Source organism: Pteropus vampyrus, unplaced genomic scaffold (assembly GCF_000151845.1).
Source record: "Pteropus vampyrus isolate Shadow unplaced genomic scaffold, Pvam_2.0 Scaffold47, whole genome shotgun sequence".
In the NCBI taxonomy this organism is placed as follows: Eukaryota; Metazoa; Chordata; class Mammalia; order Chiroptera; family Pteropodidae; genus Pteropus; species Pteropus vampyrus.
Genome location: NW_011888828.1, coordinates 3,657,811 through 3,672,967, shown reverse-complemented (window position 1 = coordinate 3,672,967; position 15,157 = coordinate 3,657,811). Strand labels below are relative to the sequence as shown.

At 33.2% G+C, this 15,157-nt stretch overlaps 1 protein-coding gene, 1 non-coding gene and 1 pseudogene across 6 annotated transcripts in view; 1 reads left to right on the top strand and 2 right to left on the bottom strand.

Moving 5' to 3' along the window:
• LRBA (LPS responsive beige-like anchor protein) overlaps positions 1-15,157 on the bottom strand; it is a 573,246-nt gene that overhangs the window by 549,261 nt on the left and 8,828 nt on the right. The gene's annotated exons all lie outside the window — the stretch shown is intronic.
• Positions 8,104-8,222, bottom strand: LOC111739164. The gene has a single exon (XR_002780156.1). It is a non-coding gene; the product is annotated as a 5S ribosomal RNA (ribosomal RNA).
• LOC111739185 lies at positions 12,347-12,475 on the top strand (annotated as a pseudogene).

Genomic DNA, 15,157 nt, shown 5'->3' with positions numbered 1-15,157 from the left:
CTGTCAATACTATGGAAGAGAATCCCAAAAGAGAAAACATCACAAAAGTCTGGAAGGATTACGCCATTAAAGACACCATCATTGTTATAGAAAAAGCTGTGAATACCATCAAGCCTAAAACAATAAATACCTCCTGGAGAAAACTGAGTCCAGATGTTGTGCATGACTACACAAGATTTATGACAGAACCAATCAAGAAAATCATGGAAGAGATTGGCAAAAAGTAGGTGAAAGGCTTCCAGATATGGACTGTCGAGAAATTCACTAGCTAACAGACACCACACCAGAGTAATTAACAGAAGACAACTTGATGAAGATGAGTGCCAGATGATAAGGAATAAGACATTATTAGAAGCAGTGCTGAAAAACAAATTCGTGTTCTGGCAGAAGTATTGATTATTCAAAACTGCTTTTGACTTCTTTTTCAATACAGATCCTTCTATGATGGGCACTGAAACTAAAGCAAAGAGTTGAAGAATTGGTACCATATAAATCCATTTTTAGAGAAATGAAAAAGCAAAAAAGTCACACAGAAATTACATTTTCATAAAGTTACACTGAGTGTGCCTGCCTCCCCTTCCTACCCTTCCACCTTCTTCACCTCTTCCCTGTCAACCCTGAGATGGCAACACCAAACACTCATCTTCCTCCTCCTCCTCCTCAGCCTACTCAACATGAATCTATTTCTACTTAATAGTAAATAATCATGATAGTGTAGTTAAAAATCTGTTCTGTATGTCTGAGTGTGTAAAAATCTAATAACTGTACAGTAAGAACTCAGACATTTTTGTGCAATCATCATCATCCTCACTTAAGTATTCATCATATAGAAAATTATGTGCAAGACCTGTATGGAAGTGGATAGCTTGTCCTTACATAGGCATATGGAGAGTAATATTTAACATAAATTTAATAATGTTTTAATTTTCTGTTTTATAACTTTGTTTTCAAAGAATTACAATACTGAATGCCTCTTTCCTAATCGGAGAAATTGTATCAGCCTTTCATCACAGATTTTTTTTTAATGTAATGATGTTTATTGTTAGTTATCAATAGTCATGAATATGACTATTACTGTATGCCATAACGTTTTATACTGATTCATTCATTAGTGTATAGGCTAGGCTACTGTGATGCAATCAGATTGATTACACTAGACTACCATAAAGCAATCACACTCCTTCACTGTTATCAATCCATGAATTGTTATATCTGTAAATAATTTTTCACGCTATCTTTTCATTTTTGATGTCTAGTGTTAAGAATACATGTAACATCTATAGTGTTCTGTATAAGACAATACTGATGTAGATAATGACTGACAATTCATCTTGTAAACAGACAACATAAATTTATGGTATCAAGATACAGCACAATACTATAAATGTATTTTCTCTTCCTTATGATTTTAATATTTTCTTTTATCTAGTTTACTTTATTGTAAGAATACATTATATAACACATATAACATACAAAATATGTGTTGATCAACTGTTTATGTTATCAGTAAAGATTCCTGTCAACAGTAGGCTATTAGTTGTTAAGTTTTTAGAAAATCAGAAGTTTTATGTGAATTTTCGACTGCATGGGCAGTCAGCATCCCTAACCCCCATGTGCTCAAAAATCAACTGTACATGTGTATATGTATGTGTATACATACCTACACACATACACATACCCTCAGTCTTAGCTTGGGTAGGGGGTTGAAATGCAAACAAATTCTGATTTTTAGTAGGTGGGCTTTTTGTTTGTGTGTGGTAGTGGTATACGCAAAGCAATTCTAAAACTATTTTTGAAGTATTTTAGGACTAAGCAAATGAGATATATACTTTTGGAAGCCAGGGTTCTCACTGTGGAGGAGAATACAAATAAAGGAATGTGTGAGAAAATCAAGAATCCTGTAGGGATGGGCTGGATTTGCACTTGTAAATTCTAAAATATGTATATGTGTATGTGCAAACACATAAGTATATATAAAATTAAATATGAATGTGTGCATATAAGTACACAGACATACATACTCGTTTTTACATACACACGCACACGTGCACGCGCGCGTACGTTTCTTCCTCTGTCAACTGAAAGAACCAAGAAGCAAAGATGCCTCCAGAATAATGAGAACATCTAGCACAAAATCTTGCTAAGACCATTCCCTACAAAGGAACCTAAGTTCCTCAGAAAAGTGGCTCACTCAAGGATAGGCATAACATTAACCTGGAACACATTATGTCACAATGTACAGAAGTACATCAAAATAATTAAGGACAGTAATGAATTATAGACAACTATATAAAATAGGAATCTAAGCATTTATATCTATAATAAATAAATAAGTAAGTAAGTAAGTAAATGAGGAAGGACAGAGGATTCTTGCCTATGGTAGAATGCCAAGGGCTGACCGGTAAATGTGAAGGGAATGCTGGAGCTTAAAAATCAACATTTTGCAACTATCAGTATAAAGATCTGTTTAGGCGAGAATCATCCATGGATGAGAAATCTACGGAGGAAATTTGCTGAGAAACAAGATAATTGCATGGTTTTAACGTGTTTCCTCACAGATTACTTATTAATCACAAGCGTAAAAATAATAGCTATATAGTGGAGAAGTGAGACAACACCTCGAGCAAGTAACAAAAATTATCATCACCAATGAAGATCAAATGAATATTGTAGGACTCCAGATTTGATGTCCTGAGAAAAACACAACATCACTTAGGTAGAATCCTTAGGAGGGTTTCATAATCTAAACCTAATCATGAGCAAATATAAGAAAAACCCAAAATAAGAAACACTATAAAAAAAAAAAAAAAAGACCATTATTCAATTTATCAACATCATAAAAGGCAAAGAAAGGCTGTGGAAATATTCCAGATTAAAAGAGACTAAATAGACAAAAGTAAATTCAGTATCTGACCCTAGACTGAATCCAAATGGAAAAGCAGGAAAAAAGTATAGGATGTTATTAGACCAAGTGACAAAAATGAAGTATAGATGGTGTTTTAAAAATACTGTATCAAAGTTAAATTTGTTGAATAATTAAAACTGACTATTGTATTTTGGTTATGTAAAAGATATACACTATGGCATTTAGGGGTATGTTCAACTTAATTTCAAATGCCAGAAAGAAACTGTGTAGAGGGGGAGAAGCGAGTGGGGGAGGGAGAGAAGCAAGCAATGATGAAACGAATGAAATAGATTGTTAATAGGTTAATCTAAAAAAGATAAGCAGATGTTCTTGAAACTTTTAAGTTTGCAGTTATTAACAAAAAGGTTTTTTTTAAGTTTAAGTGATAAGAAAGTATTGTTGCATAGTTTAATAGATAATGTTTTTCTCTTTTTCGGTGATACATAAAATAATGATGCATTTTAGAATTAATAGCATCTTAAGAGTCAAGGAAAAATGAATGGGCAAAAAAACAACACGGTACATTTTCTTCATCCAGCTAAAAAGCTTTTAGGGAAAAACACAGAAGACCCACAATGTACACTAAATTAAAACTACTTAGTGGTACAACAGACTTGGTATTCAATGTGGTCTTCAAGTAATTGGTAGTTTATTAATTGTTCCTTAAGTCTCATTCTACAACACATGCGCTTAATTATAAAAGTATCTACATACGTTGCAAGGAAATCAAGATACAACTATTTAAAATATGTAATATGCTTTAAATGGGCATTAGATGTTCAAAAAACAAAATGGTTCTTGAAAACTAGGCTTAGAGGGAACTGAAAACCGTAAGATTGGTTAATATGTGACCATCCAAAACTAAATGTTGATAAAAGACAAATTAAAAACAAAGGAAAAATATAAGATTACAGTAAATCTGAGATTCGAATATAGTAAGTAGTAAAAGCATTATTCAACTGTCAGAGAAATCCCCATAAAAATATAATAAATGCTAGGATTACCAGAGATTTTTTTTTTCTTTGTTTGCTTACATCTACATATTACAGTGTATCTGACAAAAGGAAAAGCCCAAAGAATTAAAAATACAGGTTTCTTTTGTAATTTGCATGACTTTTACCACTGCATTTCTACTTCTGGAAGGAGCTAAAGATGGGTCAAATAAACTATTACAGAGGACCAATAGTGAACAAAGAAGTCACAGAATGTAGGGCAATGCTTATCAGAATAACTTAGTGAATCAGGAGACTATAAATGTGATGGAAGAAATTCAAGCAATTCGATGAGCTGGGAAAACAACCTGAACACCTACATTCTGATCTGTGCATTTACACAAATGACAGGTGCACAATGGAAAGTGAGAAAAAAAATGTGTACTAATTTCCTAGGAATTATCCAGTCTGATGTTCTTTAAAATTTTCCATTCCAACTTGCAACTACCAAATGGGAATTCAGTGAACATCCTTTTTTAATGCATTTATGTTGAAGTATCAAATGTAGAAAAAGAATTGAAAGAACACAGTCACATATGATACCAAGTCACAAATCATTCACCATAAGCGCTGCTATGTTTCCTCTAAATTTCTTCTCTAAGATGTCAAAAACTGAAATCTGAAGTTATGTAAAAATATTTTTCTCCTTGTTTTTGTTAGTATAAAAAATTAGTATAAGAAAAAATATTTAGTATAAGAATAGTTAGTATAAGAAAAAATATTTTTCTTCTTGTTTTTGTTAGTATAAAAAATTATCTGATTAGAAGAAAATGATACAAAAAGACAACATAGAATGGTGGTTGCCTGGGGCTGGAGGCAAGGGGAGAATGTGCGGTTACTGTTGAATGGCTATGGAGATTCAGTTTTGCAAGATGAAAACAGTTCTGGAGATGGATTGTAAAATAATATGAATGTAGTTGATACCACTGTATAATATACTGAAAAATGGTTAAGATGGTAAACTTTGTTACATATATTTTACCAGAATAAAAAAGAATTCAAATGTCAGATAACTCAACATCGAGCAGTAAAAGAAATCCTATGGAAATCAAACTGAAGAACCCCAAACCTAATGATTTCCAGATATTAAGCAAAAAGGCAAACTGTACTACTTAATTCAATAGTTCTCAAGAGCATAGCATCATTTTGTTATCAAAACAGTATAACAAATAATTCAAGCTAATAAATTCTTTCAAATATGGTTAAATTATTTCTGTTTTTAAAGCTGGTGTTTAAAGAAGTACGTTTAGCTCCCAGCCGGGCACTGAGACAGCGAGGGAAGGAGTAGGCGTTAGGTATCTACTCTGCCCAGGAGGCAGAGACCTGGCCACCTTTGGTGGTGAACTCTATACTGAACTTAGACTAGCAGTGGGAATAACAGAGGGTGACCAGGAGTGAAGCTCTGGCGTAGGGCACCCCTGCCCCCCTGAAGTTTGGCTGAAGCACTTGCCCCTAAGTGCTGCTGGCACACAAATGCTTCACCTCCTTGCTCAATTCTACACAGAAAGGTATTTCTTGTTACATTTCATACCGATTTTGGAAACTTGGGACCTTTAAAACTAACATTTCATGCAAAGAGCTCCTTTAAAACCTTTTGAGAAACATCTGTATACTCTGCCTCAAAAGATGGGATAAGTAAAGATGACACTAGAGATGGAATTAAGAAATCAGTAAGGGAGAGGTAGTATGCTGCCAGGCTCCAAGATAGCTCCCAGTAATTCTCACCCTCTAGTATTCATGCTCTTGTATACATATCCTACCACTCTTACACATTGCTGGTGGAAAAAGAAAAAGGTACAACCAATTTGCAAACAGTCTGATAGATTCTTAATATGTTAAACATATACCTACCGTATGATACAGCCATCCCACTCCTAGAAATTCATGAAAGTGTGTGACCATATGAGACCTGTATATAAATGTTCATTGCAGCTTTATCTGTAATAGCCACAAACTAGAAACAATCCGGATGTCTTTCAAAAGGTGAATGGGTAAAATTTTGGTATAGCCACACTATGAATACTACTCGGCAATAAGAAAATAATAAAATGCTGATACAACATGTATGGATCTCAAAATAATTATGTTAAGTGAAAAAAGACCAGAGAAACATACACTGTATGATTCCACCTGTATATATAATTTATATAAAATTCTAAAAAATGCAAACTAACCTAATTACCCTGACATAAAAGTGGATAGCAACATATTCTTTCAAGCAAAAATCATATTCAACCAGCCATTAGTTCCTCTACTTTATTTTTTTCCCTCTAAATTTGCCCTTTTTCCCCACTTCCAATTTTCAGGAGCAGATATTTTTGTGTTCTTATTTTGTAATATATCCCCAGCACTAACAAAGACCAGCACATAGCTGATGCTCAATAAATACACACTGAATTAATTCCACCTGCTCATCTTACTCTCTTTTGTCTGTTCCAATGTGTTCATATGCCTACCCATAGTTCTTCCCCTTAATGCTACCCTCAAGCTCTTAATTACCTACTCTCTTCTACAAACATTTTTAACTATGTCCTAAATTCTGCCTTTTAATGATTAATTAAACAAATAGTAATGAAGGGGAGCACAGTTAGTTCATTTAAAGATATAACCATATTTGATGAGCCTTACTCATTAGATAATAACTAGTTACTTTCTCTAAAACCAATCACATACCATATCAGTTTACATGTTATATATTATATAATATATATTGTATATATTATATATCATATATTAAATATATTTAGTATTTGTGTATAATTCTGTACCAGATTAGTACAGACAACAAAAAAGCAATTAATTTTCCATGTATTAAGTTTTATATACTTAATGTAAATAACACTGAAAAATGCTATAACGGGTGATCATGCTACCTAATTTGGCAAATTCTTCCTTACGTACATACATAATGAATGGAAATAATTCAGAGAGAGAAGCAGGTAACCCTGAAAAAATGGGTTATGATACATGTAGTCAATTTAAAACAAATGAGAGTTGGGGATGGATATGTGCTCAGTATCAGAAATCACGCCTAGGTATGAATCATGGCTCTGCTGTTTGGTGTGTTTGGAATACAAACAATGAGTCTAGCTGGAAAAATCATTTCATGGGGTTGTTAAGACTGAATACATACATATAAAGTGCTTAAAACTATGTCAGTCTAACAAGTATTTCATAAATGTTAGCAATTATTAAATCTTATAATTATATATATTATTTAACAAATGAATTTCATTTAAAATAATTTATCAATTACATACCTAGAAATAGAAACAAAAAAGACCTACATTAACTATCAGATTCCATCAAAAACATACGTAGAAAAAAAATTATAAAACTAGAATATTTATAACTTTAAAAAGAGATCAGAAAGTAAGGTTTTAATTATTCGGTATATCTAAAAGAACTTTATATGTCATATTAGAATAATTTAATTTAAATAGTTTTATTATGACTAAAATCAAGGCTATATATTAGTGCCCTGAAAATCTAGTAATCTTCTAGCATGATACACTTTATATCACTTTAGCAAATTAAATCTGCCTTCTTATAATAAATTAGGTAATGATTACTCACTTTTGAAAAAAATACAATTTTGCTAGGATCAAAAGTAGCATGTATAAATGCTTTACAAAAATTATCACCAAGAAATGTGAAACAGAATCACTATTAACAAGTTCTAATGATTAAAGATAGTCATCATTTAAGAAACAAATTTCATGAAAATGAAAAACTTATTTCATAACATATGGACAGCTTATATATTTGCATTAATTAGATGGGCTTTATCCAAACTCAGGGACTTTAAAAAACCCAAGGCCATTAAATCTAAATGGAGCAAGCAAAATAAGCAAATTGGTGCCAAACCAAGAATCCTCCAGCTTTTAACATCAAAGTATATATACAGTACACTGAATTACAAAAAGGCATCTCCTCTGGGCTGAGAAATTGCCAAAATACAACCCTTTTAGAAGGATAAAATACAAAAAAAGAAACCCTTTTAATATCCCATGGAGGACTGGATTTCAGCCACCACCAGCAACCCTTTGCCCAGGCAAAACCTGCACAACCATTACTTCAAGGTCCTGAATAAAGGGGGTAGCTGCTATATATAAATTATATATGTAATTTATATATATAATTATGTATTTTATATACATATTATACACTATATATATGTGTGTGTATATATATATATTAAAAAAACGCCTACAGCACCTGGTCTTCCTAGGTGGTCTCCCATCCAAGTACTAACTAGGCCTGACCCTGCTTCACTTCCGAGATCAGATGAGATCGGGCACATTCAGTGTAGCATGGCTGTAGACTCAAAATTCTTATGTGAAGTCCTAACCTTCAACATGATGGTATCTGGAAGTGTGGCTTTTGGGAGGTAATTAGGGTTGGACTAGATCATGAGGGTGGGGCCCCATGATGGGATTAGTGCCCTTACAAGAGAAAGCTTTCTCTATGGAGTAAGCATACAGCAAGAGGGCTGCTTCATTCTTAAAGTAAATTAAGATTTTAAGAAGTGCTTTAACTACCTATATTATCTCATCTGAACCTCACACGATGCCATAGGTCAACTAGGCAGGTTTGTGGTCCCTATTTACTAATAAGGAGATTGAATAAGAGTGATTAAGTGATTAAGATAAGGTCACCATTCAGTTTGGAAGTGGCAGAATTAGGTTTAAAGCCAGTTCAAGTATCTGAAATTCTGCCACATGGGTGATACAAAAGTATTTCACAAGGCAAAAGTCCCCAATTATTTTATAATGAAATGCTGCAATGAGCAAAATGCAAGCATGTAGAAATTTTTTCCCCAGGCCCCTTACCCAGATGATGGTTCTTTTTATTCTGAATTTGTAGCAGGGATTCTCAAATGCTACAAATAGCTGAGAGGCAAGAACTAGAAACCAGTTATCTGAATATTCAAGATACTTACCTGAAAAAGGTGTATGGTCCTGCCCATCTCTCTACCAAAAATACTCCTGAGATGTTTTCATTCATGCATGCATTAATTTATTTAACAAATATTTGTTTAGTCTCTATTATGTTATGCTCTTTCCAAGCCCTAGAGAAAATACCTTAATGCAACCTTTCACATCAACTTATTAGATATAAATTAAACTAGAGAAAAATTCTTTCCAAAGCAGTGTTTTCTAAGTAACTTGCGTGTTATACACTATATGTATATGGAATTACAAATGCAATTTGTAATAATGATTTGTAATAATGGAATATGTAATAATGATTTGGTCCTTCAATTCCTAATCTATGACATTATTCATGACACAGATCAAGCCTAATATGCATATAGACCTGAATTATTATAGACTTGGTCAACCTTCAGCCCCCTTCTTAACCAGCAGAGGATGGTAAAACATGAAAAATGGAATGCAGGCAGACCTGCTTATCAGTAAGACAGTTAAAATAAAGGGGAGGGTGCGGATGATATGATAATTGTTTCCGAACCAATCTCTAAAAGTCACCAGTCATCATGCTAATTTTTTTACTCCACCCAGGGTACCAAATATATTCAAAAAAACAACATAGAAATCTATTCACCTTGTAGTGACTGCAGAGAAAGAGTTTACAGGCTTTTTACTTAAGCTAGAATACCAAGAAAGCTTCCAATTTGAAAAGAAAATACAGATTTCAAGGAAAAAAAAAGGCAGCCCAAGGGACAGGGTTTAATAATGGTTCTGTTTGCCATAGGTAGAGGGAAAGAAAAGGTATCTTTGTGGAAATTTCCGCCTTCCTCTAAAGGACAGAAAAAGTAACAGGATGTACTACCAATCAACTAACAATATACCCTGTGGGGCCAGAGAGCCGAGAAGCTAGCTGAAAACATTCTCATTAGAGTCAAAATCTGACTTGCCTTAGGCAAAAATATTCTTAAAATTTTGTTCTACAGCAAGTTTTCATGTCTTCAGATTTATACAGGAAGAGTTATCCTAATCCACACCAATGAACTGACATTTCCAGACAAATAAATTATGCAACACTCCCAATGATTAGTTAGGGTCTCTTGGGACTATAATTTGGAATTAAGAATATTTTGCCCCCACTCCAAAAATGACAAGAGCTAAAAGAAAAACAAACAAACAAAAAAAACCCAGAGAAACTGTACCAATATTTAAGGTTACTATAGATAAGGTACTTAAAGGAGTATACATGTAAATTTCTATCATGTAGGACAAAAGCCAACTCAACTGGTTCACTCCCCTTATTGAAAATGGTCCCTGTAGTTTCAAACCCTAATCAGTATGTTATCTTGAATTAGATTAGAATTCTATCTCAAATACTAAAGAAAAAAATACAGTCAAACCCTATATATAAACATATGGTGACCCTAGATAATTTTAAATTCAAAATCATTTGATGAGACAAAAATACAAAACACCACTGCTTTCAATACAGAACAGTAAAGCACACAGCAGATCCTGTTATTGAGCATAAAATTACTTCATTGAACACACCATAGATATTATTTCATCGATTTCATACAAACTTGACAGCAGACTTTAGGTTCCTAGAAAATTTGTCCCCAAAGTTAGTAATTTTAAAGTATTACAATTCCAAGGAACAAATCGGAGAGAGCTAAAGAAAACAAACATATAGAGGCTACATGTCATTAGTTAAAATGACATATAAAGAATGAAAGAATGTTGATAACGACTGAAGCTGGCTGATGGGTGCGTAAGAGTTGTCTCATGCTTTTGCGTATGTTTGAAATTTTCCATGTTAATTTGTTTTTACTGATTTGTTTTTACTGACTGACAATAGGACAAACTTTAAACTCCAAAAAAGTGAGCTTTTGATAGATGTTTATAAATTGTAGGAAAAAAAAAACAAGGTAACTAGCAATGTGTCTATTAGTGTTTTAATATACAGCAACCCCTGTGAGATAGACAGAATCAGCCCTACTCTACATTTTAAAAAATTAAAAATCTGAAGGGTAAATTTTTTCAAGACTATAAAAGAGTTTAAGTGAGATTCACAGCCAAAGACATGAAAGAGAGAGAGGGGTAAGGAAAAAACGGAAAATAGGATGCTTAAAGAGAAAAAAAAAAAACCACCACTCTACTATTACACAAAAGACAAAATGAGACAAATACAATTTCTAGAAAACTCCACTAGTTAAAAGATTCTTATAAAATTATCCAATTACAAGTATTCAAGGAAAAAAGAAAAATACAACTATATTTAAAAACCTACAATTATTCTGCATTTGTAACTATTTGTGTATTTTACTCTAGTTCTAACATACAAATGCTAAAGAAATTCCATTTCTGCCATGCTGTTAACCAGCTACATACACACATACACATACATACATACACATACATACACACACACACACACCCCAAAATTTTCTAAACTCTCAGTCATCTAACCACAACTTTGATTTAATTAACAAAACACTTAAAAAGTGTCATATTTACAGTGGCACTTAACAATTGAGCAGACTTTAGTATATGTTCATTATATTTCAAATTCACTGTACAAGTATATTATCCCAACCTTACAATGTTACTATTAGTGTGAAAAATCCATTTTAAAGTACATGGACCTCAGAAAATACTAGTTTCCTTCCTCACATCTTAATTGACCAAATTCTAGCTCCTCGATTTGTCTATATAAAGTCAGAGTTAGAAAACACTAATTCTACTATGGACTGGACCACTGATCTTCAGAAAAAAACAATCAACTGAAAACTACATACTAACATCTACTATATTCAGTAGTATCTTTATTCAGTAAATCCGTCATGGAAGCAAATCAACTTCAAGGGAAAGTCATTTGAGTAGTAGAGGCCCATTTAACACATCTTGACAAATACTAAAGACAACATCTGATAGTCTCTTCTGCAACTGAGTAATAAAAGTATCATCCTTTCCTATTAAAATGCTATATAGTAATACATAAAAGTACCAGAAAGTAGTCACTATATAAAAATCACACACACAAAAAATCAAAATTCCACTTTTCTTATAGGATCAAAAATACATAAGGTCATTTCAGTCTTGGAAGGTAAGCCAACTAAACCTTAACCATGAGTAAAGAAGCAAACTCCAGCACTTTGTATAATGATTAAGTCACTAATTCCACCCAATTTGAATATCACATTCATTCATAGCCTCCTCTTCCCTAATACATATTTTAGGTTATATAAAGTGGAAGGCAAATCTTGACTGTTGGGCACACTGTAAAGAATCTAGATACCTTCCCAGAGTCACTATTCAATTACATACATGACTGAAAGATGCCTTAAGCCACTATAGCTGTCCCTTGAACAACATGGGTTTGAACTGCCTGGGTCCACTTGTATTTGGATTTTTTTTTCAATAAATACCTTAAATATATTTTCTCTTCCTTATGATTTTAACATTTTCTTTTCTCTAGCTTATGTTATTGAAAGAATACAGTATATAATACATATGACATAGTCTACGGCCATATTACCCTGAACGCTCTCGATCTCATTTGATCTCATCTGATCTCGGAAGCTAAGAAGGGTCAGGCCTGGTTAGTACTTAAATGGGAGACCGCCTGGGAATATAGGGTGCTGCAGGCTTAATAATAATAATAATAATAATAATAATACACATAACGTATAAAATGTTATCAGTAAGGCTTTGAGGACAACAGTAGAATATCAGTAGTTAAGTTTTTGAGGAGTCAAGAGTTATATATGGATTTTCACCTGCTCTGTGGGGTTGGCACCCCTAACTCCCTTGTTGTTCAAGGGTCAACTATATTTCACATTTGCAATTATAAACCATATATGCCTTAGTGGTTAAGAGCTCAGGCTACATATTCCCTGAGTTTAAACTCAGCAATATTACTTGCTCAGTGACTTGAGCAAGTTACTTATTCTCTCTAAGTCTCAGTTTCACCATTTATAAAGTGAATATTACAATAGTAGGCTGTTCTACTATAACATGTCTTTGCCTTGAATTACCTCCTACAGAATTGTTAAAGAGGAGAATAGGTAGGAACAGTGTGGAAATCACATTGGTTCATATGTAATTTCTTCCAACAGAATTAAAGAAAAATCCTTGGCAATATATAAAGATCTTAAGAAAAACCTGAGTATTTATAGAACTGCTTTCCTTTAATGCAAACAGTGCCTGGCTTAACAACTGCAAGAACCATTCAGCTTTCTCCACTATGTTAGGTATCTGACAATTTGCAAGTACAAATGAAGAAACTGCAAAGGTATTACAATGAAGTAATGAAAAAAGCTTCACCTTGGATCAGATTTTTAGTACTGATATAAAAATACTGTCTATCAGAAGCTAAGGAAACCAGGTCTACATCTCAAAGAGTACGCATAAGCTTCAGAGTTAGTGCCACAAAGGTGACTGTGATGCTAACATGAAAATACCAGTACAGATTTAACCTTGCTAGTATTTTCATTAGGGTTATTACTGGTTTTGTTAGTATTCTGGTTACAAAGTTCCACAGGTTTTGAATGGCCCACTCCAATCCTATTCCCTACCTGCTCCAGCTGTTATTTTTAGCCCTGTTATTCTGTGCAGAACCAAAGGCATTTTGGCAAAAGCACCTATACCTATCTAGTAATTGCAAGAATCGTAAGAATTAAATTGGGTTAATATACACATGAAATAGAATCTGGCACACAATAAATTTATTATTTTAGGTATTGTTAGTATCTATTATAACTCAAAATAATGAATTAACTTCAACTCAAAAGCATACCAATTATCAATATATCTTCCCCTACCTCAAAAGCCATAAATCTCACCATTACTGAACACAAAAACCGACTCCCCCAAAAAAGCCTGAAAATAAATTAAGAACCATAAGTCCAACAAATGTCTTAGTAAACTAACAAAATAACCTACTCACACTTCTACTCACCCATCCATTGACACCTACAAAAGGAAAATTATTTTGAAATGCTTTAGATTTTGTGTCTGATGTTTATTAATTTCACAGCAATTATGATCTAAAAAAAATGAGGTGATGATGTTAATCATTTCATAATATTTACATAATTTTCTTTAATAATATTTTTCCCTATTTTAGATACTATTGAGCCTCTTTAAATTGGTGCATCTCTAAAAAAAAAATGCTGACATTCTGTTTGAAAGTGATTAACTACTATATTACTATCAGGATCATTTTTTTTTAATGTATTAACATTAAATCAACAATTTTTAAGAAATGCTTTGAGTTAAAATATTTTATATATGCATGTATTTATAAGCTCTGAGATATAATGATTATTTTTATTCAAAATATTGAAGCCCAAAAGATCATAAAGATTGGATTCAGCTAGGTACCACACGTAGGGTTTAAGATGATATATCTGTATTACCTTATGAGAAAAGTGTTTTCACTAGAAACAAGACAATCTAAACTCCTAATCAGAGGCCTAATTATTTAAAACTCCCATAGCTTTAAGAGATTTACAGTCATGCACCACTTAATGATGGGGTGCATTTTGAGAAATGTGCCATTAGGAGATTTTTGTCATTGTGCAAACATTATGAGTGTACCTACTCAAACGTAGATGGTATAGCCTACTATACACCTAGGGTATATGGTATAGTCTAATGCTCTGTAGGGAAGAAAAAATAATTTTCCCTCTATCCTTCTGTGTTCTTGGGTGAGACATCCCTAATAATAAAAGACAAATTAACAGGAGAAAAACAAACAAAAATTTAATAACATGTATACCTGCTGTATACATGAGAGAGACCCAGGAAAACTGAGTAACTCACCAAAATGGCTGAAGGCACCACCTTATCAATTTCACCTGAAGACAAAAGATGTTGGGAGGAGAGAATCAGTTGTGGGAGGTGACCATAAAAAGAACGGTAAAGGTAGGTAAGGTTGTTACCTAGATTTAAGTTTTCTTAAAGTCTCAAGTCTTCTGCACTGATAAGAGTTACTAGAAATAAGGTCATCCGCCTCTTCCTGGTACAGACGCCCTTAAAAATGAAGATTTCCCTTACAAAAGTAAATATCTCAAAGATTTTCAGAGCTTCTCCCATGTCTATTTCTTAAAATTAACCAGCCTCAAAGAATCCTTATGAGACATATCCCAGAGACATATTTTGGTGACAAACCCTGTTTCCCTACAGCTCCTAGTCTAAAACCTGCACAGCATGTTACTGTACTGAACATGGCAGGCAACTGTAACAATAGTATTTGTGTAATGAGTTGTGCTACAACTTTAAGACAGCTATGACATTGATGGGCCATAGGAATTTTATGGGACAACCAT